Consider the following 16,027-nt stretch of genomic DNA (forward strand, 5'->3'; position numbering starts at 1 on the left):
ACACAATTATCATCAAAGCTATAAAGCTGCTTAAAGGTTCAGTGTTGATTCGAGTATTCTCTAATCTTCCCACAAATTCTCGAATCTTCTCTCAACTAAACTGAAGGCCTACGTATTTGCACCAGATGTATTTCATCATGACTCAATGTTTTTTCTGCCGCAAGTGTTGGTAATATATGATTTTACATGTTTTTTTTTTTTTATCATTGCTTATTTTTTTTCTCATTAATGTATTCTGGAATATCGTATATAATTTTATTTTACTTGATTTGAGCTTCACTAATATATATATATTTTTTAAGCAGGGGCGGTACTAGGGTCAGTGGACATTCGGGGCTTAACCCAGACATCTGTGGATATGCGGCCATCCTTTGATGAAATATCAGAATATAATACACTTTATAATAAAAACCTGAATACATCTATGATGTGTCATTTATATAGTAAACTAAAAAAGTCTCACTAACTTTTTTCTCAGATATGCTCGAAGATCAGAAATTGCATATTTTTAACATCAATACTTTCAAATGCGATAAAACCCCCCACTATTTTGTCCCTTTCGGCTTTACGTAGTTTGACACACATTGTCTACAGCTGTATACAGTTTTCATTGATTCATTGGGTGCTTAAGTTAATTTACAAGAAAGCAGGTTGTAAACAGGCTAAATAGGTACTAGAGATGCATTGTGCATACATATTGCATTGTGTCTTAATAAATAGTTTTGCTAAACACGCAAATGTCCTGGCTCTTGACTTTAAAGTTAGCAAATTCCTCGAGTACATCTTTATATATTACTCTTTGTTTTCTGGGTTAGAAATCTAAATATTTGGTGCTTACTGCATCTGGATGGACCAACTCAACACAGTTTCCAAGACACAGCTGCAATCGCATGCCTCAAACTCTTCTTGCATACGCACACAAAGGCTACATGAGAGTTGTAAAGCAGCTGCTGACAAGACAGCTCATGGGTACTGAACTGAGTTTGTATTTGGTGTTGTCAATACCATAGAAAGACAGGAATCATTCATTTATATACAGTATATTACCCTAACTTTAAAAAGTAATGTTAAAATAATAAAATGTAATATGTTTTCATATCAACTTGATACCCAAGCACTGGTGATCAAAACATTCTGGGCTTTATGGAAAACATTCGTGGCTTAAGCCCCGGTAGCCCAGCCCTAGAGCTGCCCATGTTTTTAAGCATGTTATGTCTGCATAACCCTAAGATTTAGCCCTATCTTTCTTGGCCATCTTGCTGGGGTATTCCTTCCATTTGCTTTTGTCCTTCAGTTATAGTTTAATGATGATTAATACCCCTAGAACAGACTACCACACTGGCAAAACACATGGATCTTTAAAAGATCTCTCTCTTGCTCTCTCTAGAAAAAGTTGCCAACAATGTTCAAAGTAAATAGGACACAAGTTCTTGTTTACTGTGAGACTAAATACATTTAGGTGCAGCAGGAAAATTTGAGATATTCAGTGTCTGGTATTTGTAGTCACCCCTATGTTTGTTTGAGTTTAACATGTAGGGTTGCCAGATTTCAACCTGAAAAATATTCTGCAAATAAAACAACGGCCAGGGAGAACCTGGAATCTTCTAATAAACATTACCTTATTCCAATGAAGCTTCGAACAATGGAGACCATATTTTTCCATTACGCATTTTCTTCTCAGCCTTTTCCATTTTGAACACTCAACAAAACTTGCTTTCCATTTAATATTGGGATCATCAGTGTGTAAACAGTATATGAATAATTCTATATGCTAAAATAATATCACTTAAACAAATTTGCCATTTCACGGTCACTGTCTTAGCACACTTTTTAGTAATGTCTTAAGCAATCATGTATTATAATGGTTTTTTATGGTAGAGAAAACGCTTAACATGAAATAGTGTAGGCTATTTCTCCTTAGATCTCAGTGTCGCATTTTGGCAGTATAGTGTTTATCACAAGAGAAATGTAAGAAAATCACATGAAGCGTTTTAACTACACATGTACTTTACTTTTGTATTAAAAGTGCAGAGTCTCTCTCTCTCTTCCAGAACGAGCACTGACATATGCAGTCAAATGTAATGCCATGAATAGATAGTTGTGTGGTATTTTGAAATCACAATGGTGGGAAACAATTATTATGCACTCAATTGCTATATTTGTGACAAAGTATTTTATTGGAAAAAACAACAAAAGACAAGTGCAGATTGTCATTGATTTCACTTGATCTTTCCCCAAGCTGCTTCTGTCAAATGTAGTGTCCACATAAAGCAACAGCTGATATCTCACACAACTCATGCTAAAGATGTCTGTATTTCAAGTCTATTTCTCTCGATGTGTGAAATGTTCTCAGCAGTTTGGGTGTGTAATGGCAAAATATGGGACAAACAGCATCCCATATGGATTCAATACGGAGCGCAATTTTGTTCGCTAAAATACGGGACAATTCCTTATTAAATGGGATGGTTGTCAACCCTAGCTACATGCAATGCTAACCGGGCCGGCATATTTATTGCTTAAAGGTGAGAGGGCTTTAGAATAAACTAGGAAAAACATAAGATGGCCCTACTTATAATGTTGTAAACTCTATTAAGTGCTTAGCAAACGAAAAGGGGGAAGGATGCTTTTGGGTTTAGTGCTCCTTACTTACAAACCACAAATGAAATAGTTTTTTCTTGGTCAGGGGAAATGATTCGCGACTACTGGAAAATGTTAGCAAACACAAGATGGCTAAATAATTGACTCACTGCTGAGATATCTTGGGGGGAGGATGGTGGTCTTCTGCTTTAATTTGGGGCTTAGATATATGTTTACTTTCCAGACAGTTTGGCCTGGAGGCTCCAGATGGGGAGTGCCATGGAGAGCATGATTTTCCAGAGCTTCGTAAAACAGGGAGAGGTGAGGGCAGAGGTGACACATCTATGCTGAATCCATAGAAATGCTCTCTCTGGGGGGCAGGAATCTACCAATGAACAAAATATAATGATTTTGTCTTCTTTCTTTTTTTTTTTTTTTTCCTGTATAGAGGTCCACACACATGGTTTTGGAAGAATGTGTGCTTCCCAAGGTAGACAAAATAGTGCATCACACACTTAGACACACACACACAAGAGTTATGACTTACAGGTCAGTCTCAGAACATAAACCACATTTTCTGAACCTGGGTTTGCTGGTTTGCTCATCTGAGCAAAGGAAATGTATGGCTCTCTCCATGTGGACCAACCTAAAATGTCACCAATCCAATGCTCTCCAATGCAATCCAGTTCTCATTAATCAGGAAATATTTGTTAAGATAAATACAAGAGTTGTTATTGGCCAGATAAGATTGCTCTTGTGAGGAATTTGACTTGACAGAACAAGGAATTTTACATTGATTAAATAATTAGACAGAACTGGAATTCTGGTGGAATACCACAGCTAAGCTTATATGTTACTGGTCATTACTGAAAAGCCAGTGTATGTCATAAGGGAATGTTATTTTTTTTATTTTATTTTATTTTATTTTATTTATTTTTTTTGTCCCAATGTACATTGGCACACAACACATTTTCTAACTTATATTTTTTGAGAAATTCCTGGGCATATAGTCTTTAAGTGAACAGTCTTCACTGTGAGATTCAGATGTCAGGGTCACATCTCCACAGACAACATGGTCAGTAAGTCTTAAAAGATTAGGACCTTACAGCAAAAACATCCTAACTTTAGAATCTTTTTAGTCACCACACTGATTTCGCCTACAAATGTAGAACTTGTCAGATCTTAACTTCAAACTTCACTTTCTGTAACACATCCTCTGGAACAGCATTTGTTTTTAATGTTGTACAACAGTCATGCTGCTGATGTCATGTTTAATGGAAAAGACTATCCACCTCCAACAACAGCCATGCCCCTTACCCTTCCCCCACCATCAACTCCCACCACACTTCCATTGCAGGAATGTATGGTTTACTGCAGATCGTCTCCCTGCCTGTCCCATTGGTGTAGGGGTGTGATTGATCCCTAAGTTAAAAAGCAAAAATAGACAGTGATAGCCTTATTTAGAAATCCATGGTAGAACACCAGCATTTGCCAGTTTTCTTTTGGGAAAACAAAGATGACAGCTTTAAATACAAATTGTTTTTTTAATTTTCCTTTGCAAAATATCCAATGTCAAGTGCCCTGATGTCACAATATTGTTAACCTGACAACTTGACACTCTTTGATTACAGCTCTTGCAATTGATGCTTACATTATGCGTGTCTCTGCAAAAACATAGTCAATATTCATTTCTTTATGTGACTGATTAATTGCAAGACAAGAATAAAAGATAGCCCCAAGCGAGTTTTATTTCAAATAGCTTTTAGTTGAGTAATGACAGCCAAGCACAGCATTATTTTGTGTCCCTGCTCGGTCATTGTTCAAGCGTGTTAAAACTGTTTGCTTTGCTAGTAAGGTAGCGAGTGAGGTAGCATATTACAAGTGTGTTGCTACTTGCCTGCTTTTTGAGTTATGTACCCTCAATTCAGCATGAAGTTCCTGGAAGAATGAAATGTCAAACCATTGTTCACTGAACACACACAAAAAAAATGCATTTACATAACTTTTTCTTGATTTACATACTTTTTCAACAACCAAGAATTGAGATGTGGTCTCCCAAGCAGTACTTGGCACATCAAGAAGTTATGTATTTCTCTGCATGTGTTTATGGATCTACAGTGTAAGCCTTCATTCCTAATCCTGGGAAAACTATATTTATTCTCCTCTGATAGCAAACACCATTGGATATTGAAGCCAACCTTAGTTTGAAACACAGACATAATGAGAAATGCAGATGTAAAGCAGTCTCCATAGTCTGGGGGGTTGTTGTAAAGGAAGTTGGGGCTTTGGAGCATAAAAGGAAAATGCTAGAGCCATGATAAATAGGAGATGTTTGACCTCAGTGCCCTGTTTTCCACATCGGCTACGCATTGCCCACCTAACTGCACTGTTTTTTGGAAGAAGTGAGAGCTTGCTGTTGGCATGAGTGTTGTTTAAATGCAATCATACAGATCTGAAAATGAACTAAAAATATATTTTAATATGTACTGACCATAAAGTAGTTTAGCATAGCAATAATGTTCACACCAATTTCAATTTATTTCAGAGTAATATTAAACAGGACCATTGCTTGAAGCCATCATTATAATTACAGTGATAATGCATCTTTAAATTCCTTCTGTTCACTAACTTCCATCAAAATCACACAGGAGTCCTTTGCAAGACTTGTCCAATTTTTTTCCTTTCCAGCCTTAAAGAGATTTCATCATCATTTACTCACCCTCATGTTATTCCAAACCTGTATGACTGTCTTTCCTATGTGGAACACACAAGGAGATGTAAGGTAGAATGTTCATCTCAATCAGTTACATTGTGTGGAGAAAAAAAGGTAACATTAATTCAAATTAAATGGTAGCATTCTGCATAACGTCTCCTTTTGTTTTCTAAAGAAAAAAAAAGTCATACAGCTTTGGAACAATGTGAGGGTGAGTAAATGATAACAGAATTTTCATTTTTGGGTGAACTATCCCTTTTTAATGACAGAGATTTTAGAATAGTTACTATTCACACTCTGTAATTATAAAAACCCACAACAAACAGGGATAGTGAAAGAGGAGACAGATTTGTGTCACTGCAGAACAAAGAGTATTTATTCAGATCCTCTAATATTTCTCTCAGCCATCCTCCCATGAAAACACGTCTGGTTAGGTGTTTATTCAGGGGTTCTTTCTATTGCCATGCTCATAAAGTGCAGACCTGTCAAGCCTGAATGTGCAGACTTGATATATAGCTTACATGTGTAAAAATAAAACACTTGTACACTGTCAGACACCTACACGCTGCTGTTGTTTATGGAAACAACAGGATGCACACAAATCTTAAACCCATGCCAACATTGTTGTAGAACAACTTTGGTGATCCAAGTTCAATCTGCCAGAAAACGAGAGAAGTGCTATCAAAACCAGAATAAACACAGCATATACAGTATATAAGATAAAGTATTAAAGTATTAAAAAAATAAATAAAAGTTAATAATGGATTTATGGTTTACTATCAATTGTGAAGAGACTGAATGGGTTAAACATGTTCTTCTCAGGGTTGTGGTATTGCCATTTGCTGTTTGAGGGTGCTGCAGTATGTGAACTCTTGGGATTGGAATTTGGCCTGACTTTATGCAGATGTTGTTTGTGTTGCAACACAATGTTCCTATTGTTTTTATTTTTTTCCCCAAGCATTTTGTTTTTGAAACTTTTGCATTCATGTTGGTGAGATCACATTTGCACAAATATTAGATGTCTCTGTAAGTTTGAAGGCGAGATCTCTGTTAATTTGTCTTAACGTTTAAAGAGATCTTTCATGCAAAAATGAACATTTTGGCATCATCTGTATGACTTTCTTTCTTCCATGGAACACAGATGATGTTTGGCAGAATGTTCAGATAATACAGTATATATATATATATATATATATATATATATATATATATATATATGTAATATGACATGCCATTCTAAATCCACTGCATTTTTACACTAGAGATGCAACTACAGTGAGACGCTCAAATGTCTGTCTGAAGCATAAGTACATACACAAAATATTAAAAAAGCACTGTAAAAAAATGCTGGGTTATTTTTTCAACCCAAACGCTGGGTTGGGCCTGTTGGGTCATTTTATTGGGTTATTTTCTCTGTTTGATAGTTTTGTGTAACCCAGCTGCTGGGTTAGTGGCTTGGTCATTTTCACTGACAGCTGAAACTATACACCCTCTCCCCATCCTGATGTGACAACCCACCGGTGGCATCAGAACAACCCAGCTGATGAGTTACCTGATGCAGGCTTTTTGGATCGTCTTCAGTAGTTAGCGGTTCTCAGCGCGGACATATTGGAGGATTTATTCGGTGAAATAAGGTTTGAGTCAGTGTTTTTATCTAAAATATCATTACTGTACACCAGAAAATGCAAAGATACCTTTCCATAATCAGAACTGGACAGCTCATTAATAGACAAGTATGATATAAGTATTATATTAATATATAAGTCATATATACTTGTAGTATTTGTAGTATTTTAAAGATTCAGGTATTGCAAATTAAATGCAAAATGTAGCAAAATTAGCTGCAAAAATAAAGGGCATCTTTTGGAGCACTTGCTTCTGTTTCACACATGACAATAAAAGACTGAGCACAAGCTGGTCCTTGGATAAATAATTTAATCAATGACAATAATGCCAGTTGTGCATGTGCACAATACATTTTTTACTCTGTGCTTGTGCATTGTAGGATTTAAATTGATCCAAGTGTTTTGACTACGTTCACCAAAATTCGTTCAGATGATTTAATGATTCATTTAGTGACCATTTCTGATGTCTTGTGTGAAATGAGTTAGTCACTGAATCAATGATCAAAAGAAAATTTTAATCCTTTAAAATGTGTATATCTAAATACCTACACAGAGACTTTAGTAGAGGTTTTATGCATGACAAGAACAAAGCAAATCTATCATTTCCCTACAGTTTGTGAGCTGCTGAGCATGACTGTTATCAAAAGACAACAATAATAGTCTTATATTATCATGAGTTTCAATAACGTCCATACGTTTTCATGTCTAAAAAAGTGTGTCTACATATCTATTGACTTCAGTAAAATGCATGTGTTCTAAGAAAACAGCAGATCTATCTTTTTTCTTACAGTTTGTCGACTGCACGCCAACATAGAGGTAAAAAATAGGAGCTGATATTAAAAACAGCTTTACATATTTAACACAGATCTAGTAATCTGCTTAAATTGGCAAAACAACCCGATCAACTATTACCTCACAAACATAATGTAAAAAGCATAACTTAATGAAGACTCATGCACTGATATAAACTCCACTTACAATGTGTGCTTAAAAGAAGGATTGTCCTTGTTTTGTTTTTTCTGCAGTGCATTTCACGTAATGCTGAATCAAGAATGATACGCCATTAAATAACTCTCGTTTGTGTGTTCCTCATCTCTAGATTATTAATTTAGATCAACACCAGTGCCAATAAAAAACCTGGATTAATGAGCATTGTTGAAAGCAACTTTGTAGAAATGAACAGAGCCGTGTTGATTAGACAGTCTGACTGACGACTTATTACGTAAGGGTTGTTTCGGCTCATGAAACTCACCTGTGATTGGCTGGATTGTTGCTCAATCAGCCCAAAGTAACAAAACGCAAAGAATACTGTATACAAATCCACCATTTGGACTAGGTATGGGTTTAGCTTGGAAAAGTGTGGGGGACCGAATTACATTTTTTAAAGAGTGCTGTGGACGTGTCACCCACGTCCCCCATGGCTGCCAACGTGATTAATTTAGTTAATACCCTTTATCACCCTGTCTACACTGGACACGAGTGGTGAGTTGCTGATACGAAGGCGTCACGGACTTCTGGGCTTCAACACACCGCTCAACGCAAGCATCATGCGGAGCTTTGTCCAACACATGAAAAGCATTGGTGTGCATGTTAAACATTGAAAGCATATTTGAGTTTAGAGTAGAAAAAACCATCAAATATAAAATCAAAGTCTGAGTTTTTCTTTGTACTTTAAAACAATCACCAGTGTGGCAAACACTTGTGTGAAAAATCACAAACTGGTGCAAATTTCAACCTGTTATGGCACAGAAACATTTACATTTATTAACCATGCTTCCAGTATTCTGATGACTGTTAGAGTGCTAACATTATGGGTTGATATATTTCTTTAACCTTTTTGCTTTTCTTTCTTATTGTCTTTTTGTAGCTTGGAACAAATATTGTGGAGTACCTCCAGCAGGCTGAGATGTCAAGGCCTTATTCCCCTACATCCTACACTCAGTAAAAAAGGCCTGCACATAGATAATTTTGAAGTCTTATTTTCATTTTATACATTGTAATCATTCCTTACATAAAGAGTTTTCTAGTAATTGACAAATTATAAGTAACATTTAAAGAGACAGTTTACCCAAAAATGAAAATACTCTCATCATTTACTCACTATCATGCCATCCCAGAACTTACTTTCTTCTGCAGAACACAAATGACAATTTTTAGAAGAATATCTAAGCTCTTTAGGTCCAAAAAACAAATAATTTTAGAAGCAGAATAAAGGCATACACATCTGGGATGAGGGTGAGTAAATGAGAGATTTTTTCATTTTTGGGTGAACTATCCTTCTAATAATACAATGGGTGTTTAATGTTTTTAATAATTTATAATTTTATAATACACACATATACAGTGACATTTTTTTTTTTCACATATCACAGCTAAGCTGGGGTCAGAGCACAGGGTCAGCCATGATATGGTGCCCCTGGAGCAGATAGGGTCAAGGGCCTTGCTCAAGGGCCCAACAGTGGCATCTTGGCAGTGCTGGGGCTTTGAACCCCCAACCTTCTGATCAGTAACCCAGAGCCTTAACTGCTGAGCCACCTTCTACATGCTGTTTATTAAAACATTTGTAAAATAGTTTAAATGTACTTATTGCACATATTCATCCAAAAATAAAGGAACTACAATATTTACACATTTGTTTATGGTGTGATTTATTTTACAGTATTTTTTAATTTGTATAGATTCATATTAAATCTATTAGGGCAAATCTATTAGACTTTATTTTTATTACAACTGTGAAAGTTGAAGTTATAGGTTTTTAAATGTGCTTAGGCTATTCGTTATTTTGTAACAAATACTATAGTGTAATTATTTATTTATTTTAATAAGACTATCTTCATTAGCCTAATCACAGTATTGTGGAGCCACCCACGGTCTTACCTGTGGTGGTTATGGCCTCATCATTGCAAATGCCACTGTTAAACAGTGGTAGAACAATGGCAAATTTAATGACGGGATTAAAACTTCCATTAATTATGGAATTTGCAGTCTGACATGGCAACACTCCTAGAGGAAGTGATGAAATAGATGTTGATGCCCACCCATGGGTTTGCTTTACTTTGCTTAAATGAGTTCACATTTACTATATAGCGTGCTGTTCAAATTTGTTCATAATGTATAAACAAATTATACATCTTTATAATATGTCAACATTATTAACTCTTTTTTTGACTAGACTATATAGTATATGTGAACTAATTTAAGCAAAGTGACATCAGTTCTGGGAGGGGGGGCATGCACATCAACAGGCTAAAAATTGTTTTACAAAGTTGTGTTTTTATTTATTTATTTATCCACCCAAAAACAAACATGCTGCCACCATTACTCACACATACATTGTTTCCAACTTTTATGCAATGAAAGTGAATGGTGACTGAGGCTAACAGAGATATTGTACCTAACATCTCCTTTTGTGTCCCATTAAAGAAAGAAAGTCATACGGGTTTGAAACAAAATTAGGGTGAGCAAATGATGACAGAATTTTTATTTTTGGTTGAACTATCCCCCTGAGATTGTAGCTTAAAGTCAATGCATGCTCTGATGATAATCAGTTTGCATACTTTGGCAATCCAAAAAGACTCTGTCTGAAATTGTACAATTTACATTGAAAGTAAAACAGTCACTGCATTTCAATGTCTTCTAAACCCCCTCTCCCTCCTCTGTCTGGATCTGCTCTGAATCTTGGCACAGACATGGATTACATCACATTTGGCATGCTGGGGAGTTTAAGGAGTTTTACATGCAATGCACTTGGTTTTGAAAAACATTTTTTTTTATCAAGTCTGTGCACAAAATTGTCAGCTCTCTGCATGTTAGGGTCTCACTTAATAGCTTATTTGATCTCTTATTGTTTTGCAAATGCATCTGTAATGGTTACTGCAATTATTTTCAACTCCTCTGCAAATTGTGCCACAAAACAGGCAAATAGACCATACTGTCATTTCTCCCCACCAGATCACCTTTCTTGTACATACAATCATTATTTGTTCACCTCTTCTCTCCAAGTTACAGCTGATTACAAGTACATTTAAGTTCAAGAAAAGTGCATTCAACCGCTTTGTTCAAATCGTTGTATTAGAGAGCCACCTAGCGACCTTAATGTGCAAAGATGTTTAATTTTATGATTTAAACAGAGTTCATCTGTTTGAATTGTTTAATTGCATATGTGTGCACAGTTTAGGATGCAAAAAAATTAACTGTATGCTGTGTTTTAATAACACAGGCATCTAGAAAAAATCATGCAAACCTTTAGTACCATTTCATCTGCTGGGTCCTAAATTGTGTATATTTGTATCCACATTGCAGTTGCTGTAAGCCATTTTAGCGTTCTGAAGCTTTCACGTGACTGAGCCGTTGAATTATCCACGCCCCCTCATTCCAAAACCCCGCCCTCCAAAGATAATTTTGAGACCAAAACCGAGCAAAAGAGCAGCATTGTTTGTTCCTGCAGCTGTCAAATTCAACAGTGGCCCAATAGCGCCCTCAACTGACAAACATTATGAATCATAGCCTCAATGATCTTTCAAATAAGAACGAGCAAAATGATTGACAGGTGAAAAGCATCAATGTCTGCAGTCCACAAACACATTTTTTGTTTGCTGTTTACAAAGTCTACAGCTGTCGCAGATACCGGTGAGATATCTCAGGACACTTTTTTCATTAATATCTTTTGGATTTTTTATATTTATTTATTTATTTATTTATTTATTTATTTTGCATACTTTTCCATGAAAACATCGCTTACAGCACCTTTAAGGATGCACAGCTTCACTTAAAAGGTACAGTGTCATTGCTTTCCAAATGACAGTACTGCCCAGAAGCAGACATCTATCTAAATATGAATAAATGAATTCATCTGGCAAACTGTAATATAGCTGTATCTTTTTGGACTACATCATTTATAGACCTCATATGAAATAGTTATGATAGGTGATCTTAAAATGTTTATAAGACTGTTTATGCATTTATATATTATTTATTATTGAAATCCAACATCAAAACTACAGACACAGCCCTTAATCTTCTGCAGCAGTTTCTATGAAAATCTGGTTTTGTGATGAATTGGAAGAGATAAGAGATGGAGATATGGAGACAGAAGTTAGTGCTTTTCAAATGCGGAGGGTCACCCATTGACAAAATCAAGTGTTCGATCAACCGACCGAACGTCTTAGGCTGCGTCCTCCATTTGTCGGCCGCATACGTCATCGAGGCTTATATTTATATATATATATATATATATATATATATATATATATATATATATATATATATATATATATATATTTATCTATTGTCAATGCCTTTTATGTATATGCACTTACATTTATACAATTGTTAATCTTTTTTGCATTCCCAATAAAAAATATAAAATAAAATATAAAAATTTAATGAGACAGCCTCGATGACATATGCGGCCGACAAATGCGACCTACGGAGGACGCGTCCTTCCAAACAAGACACAGCCTTGTGCTTTGAGCGTCGTCTTACATGGCGGATGACCCACGTGACGACCTGACGTGACGTCAATGTCTTGAAATTAGTTTGTTCTTTACTAGGTAAGGGTCCAAGCTGTTGTTTAAAGACTACAAATGGACAATACAGGCACTAGATATAGATATTTTATACATAAAACAATACTCAACCATTTTTCCTGCATCCTGCTGTACTTCCCTCAATAAGCATTCAGAGAAAGGTGTTGTAGGCTATTCTAAGTCATTCTGAGTGATGAACTGATAGCTATAAAAACATTTACCAAGTTACCATGACTTTCTCTGATAATTTTGAAAGAAACTTACATACCATATTCCATGACAAGGATCTAAAGTTCTGTTTTCATTTTTCAAAGGCAACGTGTGTGTGTGTGTGTGTGTGTAATTGTGAGTTTGTGTTTGTGCTTGAGAGTGTGTGAGTGTGTTACTTAAAGAGAGCAAACATACTGTACATACATGCATACCTACATACAAACCAAGTCTTAATTCATGTCTTTCTATTTTTTCATATTTATTATTCACACATATATAATTTATATATAATCATTTTTTACACATTTTTCATATTGTTATTTGTCAAATTGTTTAATTTTATGTAGTGTGCTATATTGTCTCACAGGTTAGAGATAAAGTGTTTCAATTTCAAGGTCTTCAATGTCATGGAACGATGTTGTGAAGAAGTAATTGTCCATTGACTTTGCAAGGTATAGTAACACTTGTTGAATTAGTGCTGGTCAGACTGAGCATTGAGAAAGATGCAATTAAGATTATTCAATAAACTCTTCTCATTTTTACCATCACTTCGTCTCCTGCCTTCTTCTGTATTCCCCTGCTGATTCTTGGGCTGGTAGGAGAGTAAGTTAACATAACAAGCTGTTGATGTTGACTGGTTTTGGATATCAGACAGAACTCTGATATATGGATATCTTCTGACGGAGAGAGAGGTCTTGTGTACACTGTATCTAACATGCATTTTCACTGCCTCTCATGTTTTCATATTCTAAGCATATCATTGAACACTGCACATGGCAACACATCTCTGTCTATAGGCTATATACATAGGCAGTGGGTGAACGAATTGCAGGGTAAGAGTACATACAATAAAATTAAGTAAATAAATAAATAATATGTAAAATACAAATAAATTTTTTCCCATCTGAATCCCATACAGTAACTAATTTCAATATTTTCAAATTGCAGGTTCTGCCTACTGTACAATGTTCACACTCCATACAAAACACTCCAAATTAATAAACTGTTGATTATTGTTATTTGTACAGACACCAGTATTCATATTGATAATTATACATCTCAAATTGATGCCCATCAATCCATCATTCCTTATATATTCAGTCTCTTTATTAGGGCTGGGTATCACCAGGCACCTCACAATACAATACGTATCACCATATGTCACATTTCGATATATCACGATACATCACAATATCATGATTAAATTCAGTTGTGATTCACAAGCTCTTGATTAAATTCTAATTAATTTGGGTATATTTCAGTTATAATGTCCATATTTGCTCATATATGAAAGAAATTAGGAATGCCACTCTTATTTAGACAATCTGCTTCATCTTTATAGAACTGTTGGACATGATATAAATACACTAAACAATTGAATACAAATATTGATACTGGAATTGATACAATAACATGAGAAAAAGTATCACGATATATTGATATTTGATTGTATTTGCACAGCCGTACCCTTTACCCGCTTTCCAGGAATTCTAGAGAATCTCTAGATGATGTCATGTGCAGCTTTAAAAGAGCATTTAGAGCCCTCTTTCACAGTTTATCGGCCAGACAACCTTTCCTTCTCCTGGATCTCTTTCTTCTGAGCCCCTGAAGTTTTGTCTGTAAAACATATTCATACATTCCCCCATTGTCTGTTGTCTTCATTGGTTACATTTATGTAAACTTTTCTATTCTAAGTATATATTTTTAGATTCTAAAAAAAAAAAAAAAAAAAAAAAAACCTGTATATGGAAGTATCTTGTTTTACCAACAAAGGCTCACTTTTCAAGGTTAATTCTCTGTTTCAGTATTATTGAACAAATTACTGTAACAAATTGACGCCATCTTCTGGACACTCAAATGTACTACATTATTATTATTTAAAGTAAGGTAAACTACTATATCAAACTTGTAAGTCATAAATGGTATAAAATTAAGATAAATTATCAGATAAAATATTATCAACTTGTCAGTTTATATATAAGGAAAATATCTGAAGCTTTCTATTAAATCTTATATTATTGCCTTCTTAGGATAAATTGGTTTTGCAATGTTCCTTACTTGTAAGTTGCTTTAACTTACAAGTAAATGTAGAAAAAATGGTCCTTGCTAGTACAGTACTGTGCAAAAGTTTTAGGCACTTAAGATGTTTCACAAAAACATTTGTCTTAAGATGGTTATTTATATATTCAGCTTTAGTGTGTCAATAGGAAAAATACATTTTATACTCCCAAACATTACTTTTGCAAATAGAAAAGATTAGAATAAAAGAACAGGGCACTCTGCAAGACATGGCATTGCCCCCACCGAGCCCCCCACTGAACATCGAGTCAGTCTGGGATTACACGAAGAGACAGAAGCAATTGAGACAGCCTAAATACAGTATGTCTGGGGGTTCCCCACGTGTTTCAGTTAATAAAAAGGAGAAAGAAGTGCGGATCAAAACTCTGGCAGCAGTAGTTATTTATTTTCTTATTCCTAAGCATCTAGGCGAACTCTACGCTAACGCTCGGTGGAGAAAATTAATGGGGAATGTCTCGTGCTTTTCCGTAGATGCTCGGTCATTCCCGTGAGTGTTTGAGCCGGCATGTCTGGAGCGCTCGTTGCCGTGGTTCACTCATTCAGACCTCTTGAGCTTAGATGATTAAAATGTCTTAACAGGACTTAATTTATTAGCAAATTAGCCGTCAAATCAGTCCCATAGTTTGTTAATAAAGAAGCCGCTGCTGCAGTATTACACTTTATATAACTTTAATACACATAAATTGCTAAATCAGCCACTATCAAACGTGGACTAGTTGGAGGATACAGTTGAAGCATACGAAGATAAATGAAGGTAAGAAAAACAGAAACATGTTACTACTTGTCTTCACACGTAGACAACACGTTGGAAAGACGATCGGTTACTCGCACCTCTGACCAGACGCCATAGGTACACGTTAGCATCGCGTAAGCACATGCAGGAACGCGACATATGATTTTATTCAAAATATCTCTAATTTAGTTTTGGCTCATTGTTTGTACGTCGCTGAAATGTAAATTAACAAACATAATTTAGGATTTAAGATATTTTATAATATTAAGAATATTTTATTCTACAATTTATTTTTTAGAGTTTTTAAAGCATGTGAAATTTGAAAACAAGTGCAATCTTAATTAATTACAGTTTAGCCTGTCTGTGCGCACACTCTTCTAGGTAAAGAAATCAGATTCAGCTTATTGTAGGCCTAAAATTAGAATGCTTAGAGTTGTTTTTAATAAACCTTATCACTTTGACAATCATGAGGTTCATTTGTGAAAGATTATGTCATTTAGTAATTTTATTAAGATTCATTCGGTGTCAATATTTCTCTAGTTCTTGAAATAAAAGATCATGC

Source organism: Myxocyprinus asiaticus, chromosome 11 (assembly GCF_019703515.2).
Source record: "Myxocyprinus asiaticus isolate MX2 ecotype Aquarium Trade chromosome 11, UBuf_Myxa_2, whole genome shotgun sequence".
Classification (NCBI taxonomy): domain Eukaryota; kingdom Metazoa; phylum Chordata; class Actinopteri; order Cypriniformes; family Catostomidae; genus Myxocyprinus; species Myxocyprinus asiaticus.